This window comes from Vulpes vulpes, chromosome 2 (genome assembly GCF_048418805.1).
Source record: "Vulpes vulpes isolate BD-2025 chromosome 2, VulVul3, whole genome shotgun sequence".
Classification (NCBI taxonomy): domain Eukaryota; kingdom Metazoa; phylum Chordata; class Mammalia; order Carnivora; family Canidae; genus Vulpes; species Vulpes vulpes.
In genome coordinates, this window is record NC_132781.1 from 75,863,487 (window position 1) to 75,886,244 (window position 22,758).

At 40.0% G+C, this 22,758-nt stretch overlaps 1 protein-coding gene across 9 annotated transcripts in view; it reads right to left on the bottom strand.

Annotated features, from left to right (window-relative positions):
- Window positions 1–22,758, bottom strand: part of CRACD (capping protein inhibiting regulator of actin dynamics) — a 272,284-nt gene that overhangs the window by 49,569 nt on the left and 199,957 nt on the right. For all 9 annotated transcript variants that reach the window (XM_072748931.1, XM_072748926.1, XM_072748930.1 and 6 more), the window contains one exon: window positions 8,163–8,334. The gene's annotated coding sequence lies outside the window, so the exon portion shown is untranslated. The remainder of the gene's footprint in view (window positions 1–8,162; window positions 8,335–22,758) is intronic.

Consider the following 22,758-nt stretch of genomic DNA (forward strand, 5'->3'; position numbering starts at 1 on the left):
ACAAATAAATAAAAATTAAAAAAACATATTAAAAAAAAAGATTTTTATGTCTATATTCATAAGGGATATTGGTCTCTAGGCTTCTTTTTTGTGATGCTTTCACCTGGTTGTGGTGTTAGGGTAACAATGGCCACAGAGAGTGACTTGGAAAGTTCCCTCCTATTCTATTTGCCACATTCATTCTTATATGTGAGTCTGCTCATGCCATTCCAGATCTGAAATGTTCATGCCTTTCCCATTAGCCATTCTAAGTCCTGTCCATCATTTGGAGCCAGTTCAAGGCCTCCTCATTCCTGAACCCTTTTTTTTTTTTCTACCAAAATTTATTTTATTTTTTTAAAGACTTGTTTATTTTTTCATCAGAGACATAGAGAGAAACAGAGACATAGGCAGAGGGAGAAGCAGGCTCCCCATAGGGAGCTCAATTCAGGACTTGATCTGGAATCCTGGGATCGCATCCTGAGCCAAAGGCAGACACTCAACTACTAAGCCACCCAGGCATCCCCATTTCCACAAAATTTTAAATTTATTATCCATCAAATAATATGCATATCTGCTTAATTTATATTAACATGTGTTTTATTTTTATTTTTTTTTAATTAATTTTTATTGGTGTTCAATTTACCAACATACAGAAAAACACCCAGTGCTCATCCCGTCAAGTGTCCACCTCAGTGCCCGTCACCCATTCCCTTCCAACACCCGCCCTCCTCCCCTTCCACCACCCCTAGTTTGTTTCCCCGAGTTAGGAGTCTTTATGTTCTGTCTCCCTTCCTGATATTTCCCAACATTTCTTTTCCCTTCCTTTATATTCCCTTTCACTATTATTCATATTCCCCAAATGAATGAGAACATACACTGTTTGTCCTTCTCCAACTGACTTATTTCACTCAGCATAATACCCTCCAGCTCCATCCACGTTGAAGCAAATGGTGGGTATTTGTCGTTTCTAATTGCTGAGTAATATTCCATTGTATACATAAACCACATCTTCTTTATCCATTCATCTTTCGATGGACACCGAGGCTCCTTCCACAGTTTGGCTATTGTGGCCATTGCTGATAGAAACATCGGGGTGCAGGTGTCCCGACGTTTCATTGCATCTGAATCTTTGGGGTAAATCCCCAACAGTGCAATTGCTGGGTCGTCAGGTCTATTTTTAACTCTTTGAGGAACCTCCACACAGTTTTCCAGAGTGGCTGCACCAGTTCACATTCCCACCAACAGTGTAAGAGGGTTCCCTTTTCTCCGCATCCTCTCCAACATTTGTTGTTTCCTGCCTTGTTAATTTTCCCCATTCTCACTGGTGTAAGGTGGTATCTCATAGTGGTTTTGATTTGTATTTCCCTGATGGCCAGTGATGCAGAGCATTTTCTCATGTGCATGTTGGCTCCTGAACCCTTTCTTAACTGCTCTAGTCCCAGAGTGAGCTCCCCCTTCCAAAAGCCCCTTCGGTTCTGAATGTGCTTATAGCTGAAATTTACTCTAAAGAGCTGTAGCTGAAATGAAATGGTAAATGCTGGGTGTGAGGTAGAAGCTGGAAGCAGGACAAGTGGAGTCCTAGTGAGTAGCAGAGCCTAAGGAGGGGAGGGCAGCTAAGGGAAGAAGACACCTGAGCCTGATGACTCAGGACCAGGAGAACAACTCAGGGCCATGGGACTAGAAGGCTGAGGCCTCTTGAGAGGCAGAACAGTGGATGTGAAGAATGAACTCTTTACTGCTTAATTACTGACTCAGCAACTTATCAGCAAGTCACTATCTAGCCATAGTTTTCTTATCTTTGAAACTGCAATAGTGTCAGGAACAAGGTAAGAATGTCTACTCTTGCCACTTTTATTCAGCCTACTACTGAAAGTCCCAGCCAGGGCAATTAGGCAGGAAAAAGAAATAAAAGGCGTTCAAATTGGAAAGGAAGAAGTAAAACTGTCATTATCTGTGGATATGATTTTATATATGGAAAACCCTAAAGACTCCACCAAAAAAATCTGTTAGAACTGATAAATGAAAAAAAAAAAAAAAAAAAAAGAACTGATAAATGAATTCGATAAAGTTGCAGGATACAAAATCAATATATAAAAATCTGTTGCACTTTTGAATACTAACAATGAACTATCAGAAAGAGAATTAAGAAAATAATCCCGTTTACAATTGCATCCAAAAAAAAGATACCCAGGAATAAATTTAACCAAGGAAGTGAAAGACCTGTGCACTGAAAATTATAAGACATTGCTAAAAGAAAATGAAGACATAAACAATGATATTCTGTGCTCATGGATTGGAAGAACTGTTAAAATGTCCATACCACCCAAACCTACAGATTCAATGCAATCCTTATCAAAATCCCAATGGTTTTTTTCACAGAAATAGAACAAACATTCCTAAACGTATGGAACCACAAAAGACCCCAAACAGCCAAAATAATCTTGAGAAACAAGAACAAAGTTGGAGATACTACAATCCCTGATTCCAAACTACGTTATAAAACTGCAGTCATCAAGACAGTATGGTATCAGCATAAAAACAGACTTATGGATCAATGGTACAGAAGAGAAAGCCCAGAAATAAACACCTATGTAAATGATTAATTTACAACAAAGGTGGTAAGAATATATAATGGGGGAAGGACAGTCTCTTAAATAAATGGTGTACAGAAAACTGGATAGCCACATGCAAAAGAAGGAAATTAGACGACTATCTTATACCACGTACAAAAATAACTCAAAATGGATTAAAGACTTGAATGTAAGACCTGAAACCATAAAACTAGAAGAAAACAGGCAATAAGCTCATTGATATCAGTCTTAGTGATGATTTTTTAGATCTGACTCTAAAGGTAAGCACAACAAAATCAAAAATAACCAAGTGGGACTACATCAAACTACAAAGCTTCTGCTCAGCAAAGGTAACCATTGACAATATGAAAAAGCAACCTACTGATTGGGAGAAGATATCTGCGTACCATATATCTGAAAAGGGGTTAATATCCAAAATATATAGAACTCCTACAACTCAATAACAAAAAAAACAGTATGATTAAAAAATGGGCAAAGGATCTGAACATTTTCCCAAAGAAAACATAAAGATGGCCATCAGTCACATAAAAAGATGCTAGCCAACACTAATCAGGGAAACACAAATCAAAATCACAATGAGGTATGAATGTTAGAATGGCCATCACCGAAAAGACAAGAAATAACAAGTGTTGGCAAGGATGTGAAGAAAAGGGAACCCTTGTGCACTGGTGGGTCAAAATATAAATTGGTGTAGCAACCATGGAAAACAGTCTGGAGGTTCCACAAAAATTATAAAAATAGAACTACCATGTGATCCAGCAATTCCACTACTAGTATGCATTTATTTATTTATTTATTTTAAATTAATTAATTAATTTTTTAAAGCTTTTATTTATTTGTTTGAGAGAGAGACAGCGAGCACAAGTGTGGGGCAGAGGCAGAGGGAGAAGCAGACTCTCCACCTAGCAGCAAGCCCGATGCACGGCTTGATCCTAGGACCTCGAGATCATGACCTGAGCCAAAGACAGATGCTTAACCAACTGAGCCATCGAGGTGCCCTCACTACTGTTATTTATCTGAAGAAAACAAAAACACTAATTTGAAAAGATACATGCACCTCTTGTCTACTGCAGCATTATTTAGACTAGCCAAGATACAGAAACAACCTAAATGTCCATAAATGGATGAATGGACGAAGAAGACGTTAAACACACACACACACACACACACACACACACACACACACAGGAATATTATTTAGCCATAAAAAATGAAATCTCGCCATTTGTGATAACATGAACATACCTTGAGGGTATTATGCTAAGTCAGAGAAGAAATATGTATGATCTCACTAATACATGGAATCTAAAAACTACAACAAATGAACATGCAAAACAAAACTAATAAATACAGAAACAGATTGATGGTTGCCAGAGGGGAGGAGGTTGAAGAGTGGGTGAAAAAGGTGAAGGGGTACAAATTTCCAGTTATCAAATAGGTCATGGAGATGTACAGCATGGTGACTATGGCTAATAATACAATTATTTATATTGTATGATATATATTATTCTATGCATTGTATATATTATCAGTATCATGTACTTGAAAGTTGCTAAGAAGATAAATCTTAAAAGTTCTCATCAGGGGGATGACTGTGTGGCTCAGCGGTTGAGCATCTGCCTCTGGCCCAGGGCGTGATCCCAGGGTTCCGGGATCGAGTCCCACGTCGGACTCCCTGCATGGAGCCTGCTTCTCTCTCTGCCTGTGTCTCTGCCTCTCTCTCTCTGCATCTCTCATGAATAAATAAATATAATCTTTAAAAAAAAAAAAAGTTCTCATCACAAGAAAAAAATTTTTTTGTAACTTTTGTATGGTAACAGATTGTGGTGATCATCTTGCAATATATACAAAATAATAAATCATTATGTTGTAAACCTGAAACACGGTATATGTCAATTATATCTCAATTTTTTTAAATTTCAATTTCTGGAAGAAAGAAATGAGGATAATAACATCAATCTCATAGTGTGTGAACACTATGAGTTCACCTATGCAAAACACACTGCATTAAGCTCAACAAGTGGTGGCTTTAATAATATGCCATTGGATGTTCTCTGTGGAAAAAAAAGGTTTGTGGTTAAAGGAGTCTTGGAAATGTTCCATACTGCATCTCCCTTCTCAGAGATTCCCAGGGCACATTAGCATAGTAAAAGCTCTGAAAAGTCCTATGTAAAGGATCCTATTTAATTTGTTTTGGTCAAGAATTCCCCAAACCTATTTTCCAAGCTGACCCTCTTCCCCTTTTTAAATTCAACACATTTGGGGAAATACAATTTTAGTTATATTTAATTAATAAAGGAAGTCTTAAATTGTTAAAAACTGAACATGTTTTACTATTTTGCTTTCCCCACAGGTATGTATAATTTAAAAGCTGCAGCCAAGGAGAAAAAAGGCTTATAACCTAGAGAAAGAACAGAATGCTTTAAAAGCCCAAAGGAAATGAGAAATTTCAGGCAGGAGGAAGATCAATAATGAGCTATTTTTGGCCATGGAGACACTTCTAGAATAACAGATTCTTGGAGTTTGACAGCGTGTTAAAGTTCAACTCCTTTAAATTCTCACCCAATGCAGAATTTCCCTTCATCAGTCCAAATCCTTGCTGGCGCATACCCAGCCTCCCGTTTTAGGCAGCTCTAGTACTTAGGAAATTCTCCCTCACCCTGGGCTGAAATCTGCCTCCATGGAACCTCCACCCAAGACGGTGCTAGCAGAATTTTGAGGTTTGTGTTTCAATGAGAGCTGTCCACCGTGGAGAGAGCAATAAAATGCACAGAGATTTTGTGAATCATTATACAATCTAAAGTAATATGATTATTAATTGAGCAGTAAATGGAAAATAAAAATTATTGGAAACACATTAATTATATTTTAGTAAAAAAAAAAAAGGAAGTGTTGGAAACAGCATCTTTCATTTTCTCCATCTGTAAAGGGGATGAATAATCAGAAATTCAGCTATATGGTAAGCAATGGATATAGGGTTTATTTTGTAGGTGGAGTTATTTTGCAACTGTCAATTTCTAAGAAGAAAAAGGAAACATATATTTTAAATGACTGTTTCTTGTCTTTTTATTTTTTATTTTTATTTTTAATTTTTTTTTAATTTATTATTTATTATGGTCACAGAGAGAGAGAGAGAGAGAGAGAGAGAGAGAGGCAGAGACATAGGCAGAGGGAGAAGCAGGCTCCATGCACCGGGAGCCTGATGTGGGATTCGATCCTGGGTCTCCAGGATCACGCCCTGGGCCAAAGGCAGGCGCCAAATCGCTGCGCCACCCAGGGATCCCCTGTTTCTTGTCTTTTTAATTTAAAAAATAGGGGATCCTTGGGTGGCTCAGCGGTTTAGCGCCTGCGTTTGGCCCAGGGCATGATGCTGGAGTCCCCCGGGATCGAGTTGCACATCAGGCTCCCTGTATGGAGCCTGCTTTTCCCTCTGTGTCTCTGCCTCTCTCTCTCTCTCTGTCTCTCATGAATAAATAAATAAAATCTTAAAAAAATATTTAAAGAAACATTTTAAAAAACTCTTTACCCAAAGCTTATCCTTCCAGCTTCTTTTATTATAAAAATAAGTATTAAATAATTAAAATATAGTGTATGTCTCAAAAATATAGGTTTATTAACAAAAGCCAATAACAAGGACAGGAAATGTTTACTTGTATTTTATAAAAATGTAGCTGTTTGAACCCCTATGGAATTCCAAGGCTTTGTACAACTTAAAGCCTATGGAAAACTCCAAGGGAGTAGATGGAATAGAACTTAGAGGGGAAGAGAACCCCCAGGATCCAGGCTCCTCTAAAGGTCCAAAGTCATTCAGTAAGCAATCAGGGATTTGGCAAAATCATAAAAAGGACAGGCTGTGTTTTCGCAGAACAGTCCTTTTAAAGGAGAACTTTCTAGACTCAACTTCATTCGCATTAAACTACTAGTTTGTCACATTTTAGTTATTTGTACACCTCATTCTGATACTCTGAGGCAAAAGGGTTTGCATTCCTGTTTTACAACCAAATAAACTGAAGTAAAATCAAAACATTCATACTGAACAATACTCAAGCATATATCAGTACATACTGAGATTCCAACAACTGGATGAATTCAGTGCTAGCTGTGTTCTTCTTTCAGTAAAATAATTTCCTTCAGTTTTCTTACTAAAGATAATGGAAAACAAATACAGGCCTGTGAAGGAAGAGTCAGTATTAGTTGGGACCCACAAATGCGGTGGCTGAACACTGCAGTTTCATGTTTCCTGCTTGCCTAAGAAGTCTGTAAGTTATGCTCAATGGCAGTGTTTATTACAATTTACTTACTGACACACAACACAGAGGATGTTTTTGTTCTCATCCTTGAATCATAGAAAAACCATCACAGATGACATTGTCAATTCCTTCCACACGTATTAGGGAAACTCATACTGTGCCAGGCATTCACAGGAAACGTTTTTGGAGCACCTAATACAAGACCGAATAAAACCTGGTCCCTGACTTCATGGAACTGGCAGTCAAATGAGAGAGACAGACCAGCAAATCAGTAATTTCCATAGAAAGTGACAAGTTATCTGCTGGAGCCAGGTGCCTGACGCTGGGGGAACACTGGCAAGGGTAAACTAATCAGATCAGGTCGTGGGAAGGGGCTTCTCAGGGGAGCTGACTTTAAGCCATCAGTAGCAGAGTTGAACCATCTCTGACTCCGATTTCAACTCCCAGCACTCAGGTGAGAAAGTACCTCCTGACCCTGCTTTTCTGAGTTCTTGACACTGTCATGGCCAGATTTATAGCCTGTGGTCTCAGAAGGGAAGGAAGGGAAGAGAGGGAGGGAGAGAGGGAGGGAAGGAGAAAGGGAAGGGGTGAAGAGGGAAGCAAGAAGGAGAGACGGAGAAACAGAAAACAAAGAGCAGGGGGTGCCCTGGTGGCTCAGTTGGGTAAGCCTCTGTCAGGCTCTTGGTTTTGGCTCAGCCGGTGATCCCTGGGTGGTGGGACAGAGCCCCCAGTAGGTTCTACACTCAGCTGGAGACCACCTGCAATTCTGTCTCTCCCTCTGCCCCTCTCCCTCCCTCTCAAATAAATAAATCTTTATTTCTCTCAAATAAATAAACAAGCCTTTAAAGAAAAAAGAAAAAGAAAACAATGAGTAGAAGTTACAAGTTCCGTGACAGGTTCCAGAAGCTGCTAGAGATTGCCAGAGGAATGAAGGGTGACCACTCAGTGCCTGAGCAGTCTGTGTTCTCAACATGGATGTCCCACCTAATCTGTGACCACCCTTTCTCTATGCCAAGCAACAGGACACGGGAATGCAGTCTCCTTCTATCCAGGTTAACTTGCTGAGCCAATGCAGTGGGGGTGTTGCCTCTACCACCAGTGAGGGCAGCAAAATGAAGGTGTAGGTCCCTGTGCTCTCCTGGAAAATGGGGTCAGACTCATTGCTGATCCCTACGGTGACTTCTCCACACAGAATGCACAAAGTACCCCACGTCTTCCACCTTCCCATAGATACAACACAGATGTGATTCCACCCTTGCCTCCTCTGGAATCCCATTCTCCACCTTGGGACTCTGCCAAAGATCTGGAGGGTGGGGGTGGGTGGAGTATGAATTGTTACCTTAGATTGTCTTCCAGGGTCTCCTCATCTGAAGAGAAGGTCCCATTGCTGACACTCTGGGGAGAGCGAATCTTAGTCCCTGTTGACACCTCCTGGGACAACAAAGTGTCTTTCTTTTTCCTTCTGCCAAACAACTTCTTAAAAGGCTGGAATTTACCTCCTTTCTTCTTGTCTGTGGATTAGAAGATAAACATATGCTGCAGTTTGACAGAGCTGCACCTCTGAGCCTGAGAGCAAATTACAAGTGAGCTGCCTCTGGCCAAGGGAGCTGGGGCAAAGGGCAGCCATCAGAGTGAGTGAGCGACCAAGCCCTGTGCCAGCAACGGCAGGGCCAGCCCCTGTCTGGGCACAGTCAGGCAGAGACAAGCCAAGGGCATGGAAAGGCTTTTGCCACCAGGCTCCCAAAAAAGCACCTGGGCCAACACGGAGAGGTCCCGAGCATCAGAGTGGCCGCACAGCACCCCTGGGCACGTGCTACACAAAGGTGGTGCCTGCTTTCTTTAACAAAGCAGATGGCCAGTGCCCTTCTCCACAGAAGAAGCTGAGAAAACATGTTAAGTCAGACAGGTGCTTTAAAAAATGTATATACCTTTACGTATTTAACTTTATGTTCATGTGTGTGCATATGTATATATATACATACACACACACATACACACACACACGCACGCACACACTCCCCTGAGAATCACCCTGTTTTAGCCATTGTCAGATGCGGAAGATAACTGCTAACTCTTGGCATAAGCTTTGCCCCCAATTCCCTCCACCTCTATATATTTCCAGTTTATTTCTTCTTTCTCCTCTTAAAATCCACTACAAAGAGTCCCAAAGGAGTTGCTATGAATGTCTCTCCATATATTACTTCATCCAGTCAGGACCCAGGGCTTAGTGCCAGCATTTCCGACAGATATTTTAGTTAATACCGTTCAGTTCTGCTTCTTCAATCACAAATCCATCCACATGACTCCGCTCCTACCTCAGGAAAGAAAGTGTGTATCACACTGTACCAGAAGCAGCATCTCTTCAGGTCCTTCCTTTTCTTTAAGAAGCCAGTCACCCAGTGGTCATCTTATTTTTAATTACTTAACCCTTAACATGCACCCCTGCTTCAAGAACTTTCCAAGTATTAATTTAGTTAATCCTCACAATGACCTTATGAGGTTGATACTATTAACATCCCCATGTTACAGAAGAGGATCCTCAGGCACAGACAGATGAACTAACTTGTCTATGTCAGGGGAAATGTGTCTCTGAAGCTAGAGTCAGGAGCTCTGAGGGAAAAGAAAAGATGGAAGCTTGCAAAGCGTATGGAAAAGTACCCGCACAAAACACCTAGGTATGAGTCCGCATGTGAGTATCAGATACCCTGGACCTCTGCTGGCCAGAGAAAAATCAGCGTATAAAAATGAGGTTCAAGATGTGCAAGGTAATCATCTCATTTCTTTTAGTGATCTTCAGTTCTGGCCTTCCTGAGACCAAGTCTGAAGCACAGAAAAAGTAGTTTATTATTTTTTTTAAGATTTTATTTATTTATTCAAGAGAGAGAGAAAGAGAGACAGAGGGAGAAGGAGGCTCCGTGCAGGGAGCCTGACGTAGGACTCGATCCCAAGTCTCCAGGATCACACCTCGGGCTGAACTGGCGGCACTAAACTGCTGGGCCACTGGGGCTGCCCAGAAAAAGTGGTTTAAACCTCTCTGCCCTAAACTATAACATAAAACACTGAGAAAGCACACAAAACAGTTGCCAATCACAAAAAGACAACAGTCTGGGATCCTTACTATAGGTGCAAACAGACCTTCCAACCTCAATGGCCCTTGAAACAATAATGAATTATATCACAACAAAAGGGCACTTGTATCAGATGCCTCCCATCCACAATGTTCTGTGCCAGCTATGCAGTCCTCAAACCAGAGTTAAATTCTTTTCACTATGTTTATTTAAAAGACAAGAAGTGTGTGCAATACAATTGAAATCATAACACTTAAAAATGGTGGGACATCTGGGTGGCTCAGTGGTTGCCTTTGGCTCAGGGTGTGATCCCAGGGTCCCAGGATCGAGTCTCACATGGGGCTCCCCCAGGTAGCCTGCTTCTGAGCCTGCTTCTCCCTCTGCCTATGTCTCTGCCTCTCTCTATCATGAATAAATAAATAAAATCTAAAAATTAAAAAAAAAACACTTAAAAATGGTAAAAACAAACAATACAAATGGGAGGGTTTGATTTCAGACTGCTTGTTTGTTTTCAGTGGTTATTTATTCAGAAAAATAAGCCAGAGATTTTCATGACACCTACTTCTGGTTCCCATCAATAAATAATTTTTAAAAATTATAATCAATAGTCTCTGAAGACCATCAAAGAACATCAAGTGTTAAAAGAGCTGACCTTACATAAAATGAGTCAATTAAAAATTTTAAAAAATTTTAAAGTAAGATACTACAGGTATCATTATATTATATAGTTGGTCTTTGGCACTGACTGATGAAATAAATGAATTATTTTCTCTATGACTGTCCAAAGCTCAAAATATGCAAATGACACCTGATTTCTTGATTTGGCAGCATTATTATATATGGTCAAAGAGTAATTTGTGCTACATTTTACTTATTTTTGAGGTGAAACTTTTCCTTTTTCCTTTCATATTGATTGCCTTTTTCCCACTACAGAAATATCTAGTCCTTAATTCTCTAATCAGAAATATTCTAAAAGACCATAGCAAAATTCTAAAAGTATCAGTTATGAAATCATTATCCCCAGTCTGGACCCACAAACCTAGCTTTTTAGCTAAGTAGATAATTTTAGATCATGTCAGAGTTTATTGATGGGGAAACAAATCAACACTTGCTCTGAAGTCAAGGTGGATTTGGTGGTCTTCAGTTGAGTTGGAACCAAGGGAGTTAACTATAATTACTAATTTACTAGATAAATTACAGTTTCTTACAGTAACAACAGGTGACTTGTGCATTTCACTAATGGGTGGTCTATACAGTCAGCCAAGGAGGCTGATATGTATTTTTTGTATTGCTTCAGTGTTCAGAATGGTGACAGCCACCATATAAAATTAGTCTGCATTGATCATATTGTTGGGGGAGAGCAAGTGAGTGAACAGAACCCGGAAGGAACTGAATACAAAGTTAAGGATGGGATAAAGACAGCCTTGGGGAGGACACCAGGGTATGGAAGGCTTAGCTGGGAGGTGAACTTGATAGGCTTCATGCAAGCACAGAATGGCCTCCCTCAGGTGCTTCGTCTGTAAAGCTGGCCCCATTTGAGGGCTGCTTGTGAACCAGGCACTCTGGCACTCTGTCCTGCACATTATATGGGCAATCACTTGTAGGAGTACACATACATTATCTAGGAAGATGTGTCAAAGTCCAAATGTGAGCATATTTCTCAAGGATTACTCCAGAAAGGCCATTTTAGCAATGCCTTTTTTTTTTAATGTCTTAGTTATTATGGGAAAGGTAAAAGAACAGTAAAACCTATCTGAACTATCCATCCAACAACCAATCCTTCTTACCATGAGAAAAAGAGATTCTAGGCTTAAGAACACCAATTTCTCTTCAGAGGAGGAGTGAGAATGCAGAAACTTACAAGTATACTCCAGAGTCTTAGTGTTTGGTCACATCTGAGTTATAAAAAATAATTCCCCCCCCCCAAAAAAAATAATTTTCCCCCTTCTCATTCCAAAATACATTTCCTTTTTTTTTTTTAAGATTTTATTTATTAATGAGAGACACAGAGAGAGACATAGGCAGAGGGAGAAGCAGGCTCCTCACAGGGAGCCTGATGTGGTACTCGATCTTGGAACTCTGGGATCACGCGCTGAGCAGAATGCAGACACTCAACCACTGAGCCACCCAGGCATCCCCTAAAATATTTCCTGTCAGAAATATATTTCATCTGAAATACAGTTTAAATATTTGTTTGTATGATTATTTTATTATTGATTGGGACAATTAATTTTCCAGGATTAATTTTGTTAAAAGACTCAGTAATTACATTTAGGCCCACCCTACATTCTGACACGAAATCATAACTAGGCAACGTTAATAGGAAATGAAATCTTATAAATCAGAGAGGGAGTTTATTCTTATTCGGTTCCCCAGTTTTACTCTCAAAGTTTGGTATAAGATCTCTTGCATCAAAAAAGTAACTAAATTTTATGAAATATTTGCAAATCTATGGCATGACAACCATTATAAAATCCTGAGCATATGTCTACAAATAGCCATTAAATTAACTATTTTGTGATCAGTTTATGATTTGGGGGATACCCTGTCTCCATAGAATCAACTGGATTAAGTGCATGGTTATCACCAGCAGCTATCTTCTATGAAGAAGATAGGTAACACCAACCCTTACTGTGAAAATTTTTGTACAGATAGGGTCTAAAAGATCAAAGCAATTTTGACAATGTAGTAAAGCACTTCTGCAATGGTAGTGTGAAATATTCCAAAATACAACTGCCATACATTAGAAGTGTAAGTACTTTAGCAAAGTCATATCCAACATTACTGTATTTGAGATGGCACTTTAGAATTTTGTAACACAAATCTGCTTTCACTGGGTGGCTGGTACGGGGTAGGGGGAAGGGAAGAGAGAAGGAATTCCTACTAAAATTTGTTTTTTACTGGCTGCAGCTAGTTAAGGGTTAAGTGTGTGGGCCCTAGAGACAAAGAATACATGGCCTGAATTCTGATCCCATCTCTTACTAGCCATAAAACATCTGCTTACCAGCCTCTCTGTACATTTACTGTCTTTTTTTTTAACTTACTGTCTTAAGTTGTAAGATTGAATTTATTGTAGAAAAGACAGTGGGTGCTGTATTTTCTTAATATTTCAGCAATTTTCTGTTGCAATTTTTCACATGAAAGAATCTACATATGCATATAGATTGCTTCAGGGATCACAGTAATTTTCATTCTTTAAGTACTGCATTGAATTAATTTATTTTCATCATCCAATAATTACTTTAGGGATTTTTTTTTCATTTAAAAGAGTGCACATTATCCATTATTTCATGGATATAATTACATGCCATTTGATGGCTGCATCATCATAATTGCTAGTTTATATAGAATATTCTAAAAATTAAAAATCACTGGGCAAGTCAAGCAAATCTGCTTCATTTTCCATTTGTCATAAAGATACAATTCTTACATTTTCATTTCTAAACCTAAAATAATAAAAATGTGCAATTTATTTGTGTTGGATTTATATAGTAGGCTTCCAAGTGAGAAACAGAATTTCCTATTGTAGTTCATTTTAAGCATCATAAGTGCCTTGGTTTGGAGTTTCTCAGAATGTGCTCTATGGTTGGTACCAGGTTCTTATTCAAAGACCAGTACATTTGAGAATCCATGTAAAATAAAGTTAAATATGTTTCTTTACTATGAGACCTTTCAGAGTCTTTAGTATGCTGATATCATTACTGCTTTCCAAAAGAGGAGAGAATACGCAGTGCTTCCCAGAGTTCACTTTCTGGTATTGGTCATAAGTAGTGTTCCTCTGAAGATACCCTGGGAATCACTTTATTATTTCCTTCAAAAATCTCTTTTTAATTTAATTTTTAAGTTACCTTCACACCCAACACAGGGCTCAAACTTATAACCTGAGATCAAAAGCCACATGCTTTACTAAAACTAAGCCAGCCAGGCAATCCTCTCTCAAAAATCGTTTATTTTCTGTAGGTACCATATATTTCATACACACACCTCCCCTACAATCTACAGTGCACTGCTCAGTAAACTCAAGTGAGTTAACTGAAACATTTTGGTTAAGTAAGCCTAATATTTATGTAAAGTTCTGATTTCAATCATGTAAGTAAACAGTGTATGTTAGGACACAGTACACAACAACTGTCTGAATCCTGTACTCTAATTTAAAGGTAATTTCACGGGTAGCCCCTGTGGCTTAGCGGTTTAGCGCTGCCTTCAGCCCGGGGTGTGATCCTGGAGACCCAGGATCAAGTCCCACATCGGGCTCCCTGCATGGAGCCTGCTTCTCCCTCTGCCTGTGTCTCTGCCTCTCTCTCTCTGTCTCCGTGTCTCTCATGAATAAATAAATAAAATCTTAAAAAGAAAAATAAAGGTAATTTCACAACATCTTCTTTTGGCTCTGGAACATCAGAATATTTTTGAGAAGAAACTGTTCAGTTAAAAAAGATTACTAGAGGGGCACTTGGGCAGCTCAGTTACTTAAGCATCTGACTCTTGATTTCGGCTTGGGTCATGAGCTCAGGGTTGTGAGATCAAGCCCCATGTTGGGCTCCCACTCTGGGCAGGGAGACTGCTTAAGATTCTCTCTCTCCCTCTCTTGAAAAAAAAAAAATCACTAGAAGTACAGTGATACACAAGCACTTGGTAGTTATCACATTTTTACTGTGTCCAGTTTCCCAGTACATTCTGACTAAAGAGTTGGCAACATGTCAGGTAGGCAGCACCCTCCAGTGCCATATCATAAAAAGGCTAAGGACTGAGATTCTCCTTCTAGAGAGGAGGGAAGGGGTATCAATGGTGGCTGTCAAGTTACATGAGGGAAGAAGGAAGAGTTGTTTCTTTTTCTGGGGAAGCACAGGGGGAAGCAGATATTTACTGTTGTGCTGATTCAGAAAATGAAGAGACAAGATCAATAATATTCTTTTATAAGAGGGCAGGGGTGGCTAGAACAAATGGTGAGAGGTCCACAGATGGTAGTGACTGGCTTTCACAAGTCAGGGGGCACAAACAGAGCAGGTGGTGACTGGCCCGTATCAGGGAATACCAGGTCCTGGACACAGGCTATGGCATATGTTGTAGATCTGAGGTGGGCCTAAGGTTTGGATTTGCTATTTCCTCAGACAAAAATATCATCTTCTTCCTTCTCAATTTGATGAGGTTCTATTCATTTTTCAAGACCTATGTCCTTGAAGCCTTTCCCAAGTCACTAAGCCCAATAGTAATTGGCCACACCTTCCTCTGGCTTCCGTGTGCTTTGCTCACCCTTCTTTTGTGCCACACCGTATGTTATGAACCTAACTGCTGAACTGTGTCCACTCAAAATTCATACGTTAAAGTCCTAACCCCCAAGTACCTCAGAATATGACTGTATTGGAGATAGAGTCTTTAAAGAGCTAATTAAGATAAACGGAGGTCATTAGGTGGGCCCTATTCAAATATGACTGGTGTCCTTATAAAAAGAGATTAGGAAAACAGATACACATAAAGGAAAGGGCATGTGAGGAATACCTCTCTGCCTTTGCCTAGAGAATTCCCAACTGTTACCCCAAGCACATTCCAGGTGTCATGTTCCTTGGATAGATGTCCTTACACTCTCTGGCCAGAAAGAATGACTCTCCTCTGTTCTTCGTTTGTGCATGCACAGACATCTACTACAATACCACAGAGCATGCTATAGCTCCTAGACTGCAAGTTCCCTGGGTACAGGGACTGAACCTTGTTTATTCTACATCTACAGCGCCCACCATGATGCCTGGAGCACTCAATAAAACGTACCTACTATTCCCTATCTCCTTCAGAGTAGATGTGTTTTAGAAATCAGAATTTTTCAGATTGTATAAGGGTGTATTTAGACCCCAGGGGGTCTGTGACAATTCATAATCAAATGTAGGATTTCTGAAAAACACCTTTATTCATTTTAAGTTTTGCTAATATATACACCTGTGCCAAACTTCCAAAGAAGTTTGAGATTTTGAAAATGCAGATAAAGGATGGTGATCTCTTTATGTAGTATATTAAAAGTACTTGTTTTGACAATGCAAATGTGTTCAAGCGTGAATGATCTAGGGTACCTCACCCACAAGAAACATGAGGTGAATACAGATAATTTCACCCAGTTAAAGTGAGATATGTAGCAAAACGCACACATGCACACCCCTCAAATACCTACCAGTTACCCCAGGTTGCTGCTTGTGTCAGGAGATGCATTCATACAACACATGTGGCATTGCAGCTGCTGTCCATTTCAGATAACCTGCCTTCCCCTACCTCACAAGCTGCAGCCCTTCTAATGTGGTGGTCCACAAGCAAACTTCAGGTCTTTTTCAAGGCTTACATATTTATTATAGTATTTACATATTTCATTATAATTTAATATGTGGAAAACAACTACTTCTTTTAGTAGGGTCCTATTCTTTTCAAATATGTCATTGAAAATAAAATATGTCATTGATAAATTTTTCGTGTGTTGTGTTAAATATCCTATTTTTCCCAATAGACTTGGTTTTCATTTTGTAATTTTGCATAACATGTTGATTTTGGGCAATGTTTAGGTCACATAACAGCAGCACTGACTGTAAATACCTACACAAAACCTACTGAATTATGTCTGTACTTAACCCAGATCTAGGTAAGGGCCTATCAAAATGACAACAATTTGGCAGGTTTTGGGGGCCTATTATTTCTCAAAACCACATCAATTTTTAAGTTTTCTGTTTTTCCCATTGGTCTGTCTCAGAACGCCCTTTTATATGTCTTACAACAATTCACAAGCAAAACGAAATGATATTTAGAAATAGTAACAGAGGCAGATATATGATTGCTAATGTGAAGTCTGTGTCTGGACACATTTCTCCCACACGCTGGAATATGTGTGGGTGCTGGTTCTTTTCACTGCCAAATTGTGCCACTTGAGTTTCAAAGAGTGCTGTGAATACAAAAAATCAGGCTGACTTTGAGTAGAAAAAATTGGCAAGTAGGAGTTGCCTGCTACTTTACCCCGCATATTTAGTGTAGTAGGACAAAAGTTTTAGGGACATCAGAGGCTGTATTGATCAGAGTTTAATCAGAGAAACAGAACCAGTAGGAGATAGAGGTAGAAACATGCGTGCACATGTGTAAGATATATTAAAGGATTTACTGCAAGGAATTGGCTTATACCAGGTGGTGGCTGGCTAAGCAAGTCTGAAATGCACAGGGCAAGTCCTCAAGAAGGAAGGCTAGAATTCAAGAGCACAGACTGCAACTGCTGTTCACAGATGGAATTTCTTCTCTCAGGGAAGGCTCAGTCCTATTTTTAAGGCCTGTCTATCTATTAAGATGGAGAGAGAGAATCCCAAGCAGCCTCTTCACCCAGCACAAAGCCTAGCACAGCACTCCATCTCACAACCCTGAGATTGTGACCTGAGCCAAAATCAAGAGTCAGACAACTTAATTGCCTGAGCCACCCAGGTGCCCCAAGGCCTCTCAATTTATTGATTCAGGCTCACTCAGATTATCTTTTTTTTTTTTTAAAGATTTATTTATTCATGAGAGACACACAGAGAGAGGCAGAGACATAGGCAGATGGAGAAGCAGGCTCCCTGAGGGAAGCCTAATGAGGGACTCAATACCAGGACCCCAGGATCATGCCCTGAGCCAAAGGCAGATGCTCAACCACTGAGCCACTCAGGTATCCTCCCTCAGATTATCTTGAATAATCTCCCTTATTTTAAATCGATGAATTATGGACTTTCATTATATCTCTAAAATACCTTCACAGCAATAGTTCAATTAAACAGTATTTGTGTTTGATTAAACAACTAGGGACAAATTAACACATCAAAATGATCATCACACTCTGGGACACAAAGGAATGGCTCAGCTGGTTAAGTTTCCCACTCTCGATTTCGGCTCAGGTTGTGAAATCAGGGTAGTGAGATGGAGCCCTGCATCACACTGAGTGCTCTGGGGGAGTCTCCTTGAGATTCTTCCTTTCCCTCTATCACTCTCCCTGCTCAGGCAAGCACTCTCTACACAAAAAAAAATCTTTAAAAAAATAATCATCACACTTCATCCTTTGTCAACCTGGCAACCATATACATCTCCTTTAACCATATTTAATCTCCAAATAAAGTCAGTAACAAAGCCATACTTCCACTAACATGATACCAATATCCCACATACATTTGAAAACACACTAACTTGCTCCCTAGAAGAGGATGCAAAGTCCTTGAGTAATATTCACACTTCTCCTGTAACTACATACTGAGGTATGTTATTATTAATATATCTTACATTAAAGGATAAGGAGAGGAAAGGGAAGAAAACAAAAATATTTGGTTAATATATATACAACCATATTCATTACAAGATATGGAAGAAATACCCATACTATGGGTCCTTGTTTTGGCAACTGGTCATGTGGTCATAGCTTTCTTTATATGCATATGCATGTTTACATGAATACATGTATGTAGTCTTTCTATGTAATCTCTGGAGCCATCTTGTTCCACTACCCATTCCACATTCCTTATGTCCTTGGCAAGGAACTCGGGTTTTTTTTTTTGTTTTTGTTTTTTTGAAGGGCTTAATGAAATTTTATTTCGAAAATATGGCAAGAGTCTATGGTTCTCTGGATGGTAAGGAGACACTACATTCCTGAAGAACCTGGGCCATTAGCTGTCCTGAACTGGGCTGTTGTAGTTTTCTATTACTCCAGAGGACCCGGGAGTACTAGGAGATGCCATAAAACATCTATATTCCAGACATACTCTTCCTTATTACCTCTATTATGCAATTGCAGCCCAATTTTTTTGTTGGTAGTCAGGATTAATCACTCTGGCCAGTACAGTTACCCCCTTCTTTACCTGTTCACTCAGAGTCATGAGGAGCCCCTGAGGCTGGGTGACAGTCTCAGTTCAATGGAATCACTGTATGTCCCCTTGTGGAAGCATTCCTCCTACCGTAACTAAGAACTCTAGACAAGCAGAACCTTAGGTCAAGGGGATAACAAATGAAAATTTTCCTAGGAGGTTACTAGGAGTAATAGTGACCATTTCTACTTCTACTCCTTTATTCCTAGACCCATGAAGCCTGGCTGTGAGAGTCCCAGCCCTAGTATTGCCACTTAGCTGGTACTGTAACTGAGTCTTCTAAAGGCTATTCCACCAATTTATCAAGCCAGCCACTTCAGAATGATGGGAACATGGTAGGATCAGGGAATTCCATGAGCATAGGCCTATTAAGCTCCTTGATCAGAAGTGATGTCTGTGTCAAATACCATTACAGCAATAAGGTATTCGTAAGTCCACAGATGACAGTTTTGGCAGAAGCACTATGTGCAAAAAAAGGTGAATCTGTATCCAGAATAAGTGTCTGTTCTAATAAGAACAAAGTGGTGCTCCTTCCATGATGGAAGTGGTCCAGTCTAATGAATCTGTACCAGGTAGGTAGCTGTTCATTCCAGGGCATGGTGTCATATTGGGGACTCAGTGTAGGTCTCTGTTGACTTGGCTGGTGGAAGTCAGTGTTGCTGACCTCATGCATAACTTCCATCCTTGTCACTACTGTATCCACAGGCCCACTGACAAACAGATGGGGAAAGAGGCTGATAGATACTCCCAAAATGTGTCATACAATGCACTTCATTATTAAAATCCTCCTGAGGTCATCATTTAGTTAGTGTTCACATGGGACACGAATATCCTGAAATCCTTGCCCATTCAGAGATGTCTACCTACATACTTCTTCCAGAGACCTCTTTGTCACCAATTTTCCAATAATAATCCTTCCAAATCTCTGACCATCTAAATAAACCACTGGCTACTACCTATGAACTATTTTATAGACTTGTACCTTTGGCCATTTTTTCTTATAAAAAAAACAATCAGACGTACTGATTGAAATTCTGTCCACTGGGAGGATTCCCCTTCACTGTTCTTTGGGGGCTGTCCCAGAATGGGGCTACAGAATTACAGCTTTTGAATGGTGCCTCAATATTATGCAAAACTGTCCATAAACCAGGACTAAGTTTTTTTTTCTCAGTTAACTAGTCATAGAGATCTCCCCATGAGGTTGTAGGTACAGAATGTGAGAGAGAAGGCAGTGTAGCAGGAATGGGGACCGTAGGTAATTAGGCCACTTCCTCATGTAACTTACTTGTGCCTTCTGGGCCTGCTTGAGCCTGTCTTGCATATTCTACTTCCTTTTGATAATGGAATACTGTGCACACCCAGCTTTATGACTTGGTAGGTTAGGCAACACCCAGTTCATGATGGGCAGCTCAGGTCACATGATAATTTGATGGTGCAAGGTGAAATGTTTAGTGTCTATTAAGCCAAAAGCTGTTTCTCAAAAGACATAGAGTTATCTGCAGAGGATAGTAGAGTTCTATCCCCAAATCCTGAGTGTTTGCTGTGACTCATATAGAACCTGCCAAAGGCTCCAAATAGTATCCCTCTCTGTCAGTGACGTTCAAGCACTTCTGGATCTGCTGGACCAAATGGCAGAGCAGTTTGCATGGCAGCCTGGACCTGTTACAGAACCTTCTCTTGTTCTAGGCATTACTAAAAATTAGCAGATCTTTGATCACTCAGTAAGTGGCCACACGCAAAAGAGGAATAGGCTGCTTCCCAAAACCAAAGATACCTACTAGGTGTTGTGCCTCCTTCTGGTGGTTGGACAGGCCAGATGCAACAATTTCTCATTTACCTTAGGGGAGATATCACAACATGCTCCAGACCAGTAGACCGCTAGCAGTTTTGCTAACATGAAAGGCTCCTGAATTTCAGTGGGATTTATTTCCCATTTTCTGGCATGAAGATGTCTTCCCACTTTGTCTAGAGTAACTGCTACATCCTGCTCAGCTGGTCCTATCACCATGTTTTTAAGTTTTTAGCCTCTGTAATATCATTTTGTATTAGTGATTTCTTTGAAAAACAAACTCATTTTTAAAAGACTCAGTATCTCAGTGAGGTACCCCTGAACTAGTTTCAAAGTCTTTGTGTCCTTGCATCAATACCTTCATTAAATTGAGAGCTGGGTGGCACTGATAAACCAGAACTAAGCTCTGAAGAATGTAATGTTGAGGACTGTCAAGTAGAGGACATTTAGTAACTTGGATGGCTATAACTGTAAATGAGCTCAGTGGTTAGACAGCTGGAAATCATGACAAAAATTGTAGTAATTATTGATAATACAGAGACTCAATAAAGGTTTGTGCAATAATTATTTAGTTACAGATTTCAGGAGGATTTGATTCACTAATAATTTTTTTTTAACCTACAGGCCGGTGTAATCTTAGTTCCTGCTGGATAGAAGGTAAGTTTGGGGTCAAATTCTCAAACCATGACTGAATATATAAATGTTCTTAGAGAAAAGGATAGAAGTCCCTAGTTCTACTATGTGAGCATCAGTTCTTAATAAGCTTAGCTGAAACTCCTGATGGTACCAGCAGCAAGTGGACCAAGGTCAAAGTGACATTAAAGTGTTGTAGACCCATCAGGCAAGGTGTTTGTGGCTTGCATAGATGACCTATGAAAGACAGATCCCAGGAGTAGCAGAATGAAACCGTTGAGTGTTCAGATGGTCTAAGAAAGGAGTAAGAACTCACCTGGTCCTCTGTGCCTAAGGGTAGAGCTGCTCTGTTATCATTTCTGAGAACAGAAAGAAATATTTTCTTAAAAGATTTTTAAAAATTCTAGTCTGTCTCAGTGTTCCAGATTGTGTCAAGTAGTCCTGTCAAGCTATTCTTCCTTGATCTGAACCCCATTCTCTTGTGCTGATGCTAAGTTTATTTCATTTGCTCCTTATTCAGTTCTCACTGGAGAGCACTAGGCAGGGATGACACATTTCTTTGAGAATCACTGTCCTCCCCCTGGATTTCTCCTTCCCAGACTAACTCTTGGTCAATAGCTCAGACAGGTAACAGATTTACTCTGGCACTGCTCCATTCTAGGGAGAAATTTAAAAAAAGATACCACTACCAGTTTTGTAGGATTTTTCCATTAATTCATGCACTAGACATTGGTAGAATGGCAACCCAATTCTGCGATTCCAAGGGTCAATGATTTAAATTTTCACCTGTATCTTGGATGTAACGTCTCTCTGACTACCAGGTCTGTGTGATGTGGGAGTAGGGGAGAAAACCAAAGCTGCCCTTTCTCCTTTCATGGTTGGGAATCACTTTTGTGAGGCAATCTAGGTTCTGTAGTGACAAGTGTCTTAGAAATGCAAATGTTTGTCATGCAACTCACTGTCCGAAATGAGTCACTTCAAGGAGTCAAAGGAGCTCCACAACTATCATCAGGACACTTTACAACGGTCACTCCTAAACCACAAACGTTGTGGCTTGAGTTTTGTTACCTAAAGGCAGCCCCTCTGGGCAAATATTGCTGCTTTTCTGTTTATGTCTGTTTTAGCATCACCAAGTCCAACAATGGCTAAAACTGACATTTTTTGTTTACTGTTTCTTCCCAAAGGAGAAATGCTCTTCACTTCAAGATGTTGTGTGAATATGGGGAAATGAGCTCCCGAGTCTTGAAGATCTGGGCTTATTTTTTTTTTTAATTGGAGTTCAATTTGCCAACATATAACATATCACCCAGTGCTCATCCCGTCAAGTGCTCCCCTCAGTGCCTGTCACCCAGTCACCCCAATGCCCCGCCCACATCCTTTTCCACCATCCCTTGTTTCCCAGAGTTAGGTGTCTCTCATGTTCTGTCACCCTCACTGAGATTTCCCACTCATTTTCTCTCCTTTCCCCTTTATTCCCTTTCACTATTTTTTATATTCCCCAAATGAATGAGACCATAGAATGTCTGTCCTTCTCTGATTGACTTACTTCACTCAGCATAATACCCTCCAATATCACCCACGTCGAAGCAAATGGTGGGTATTTGT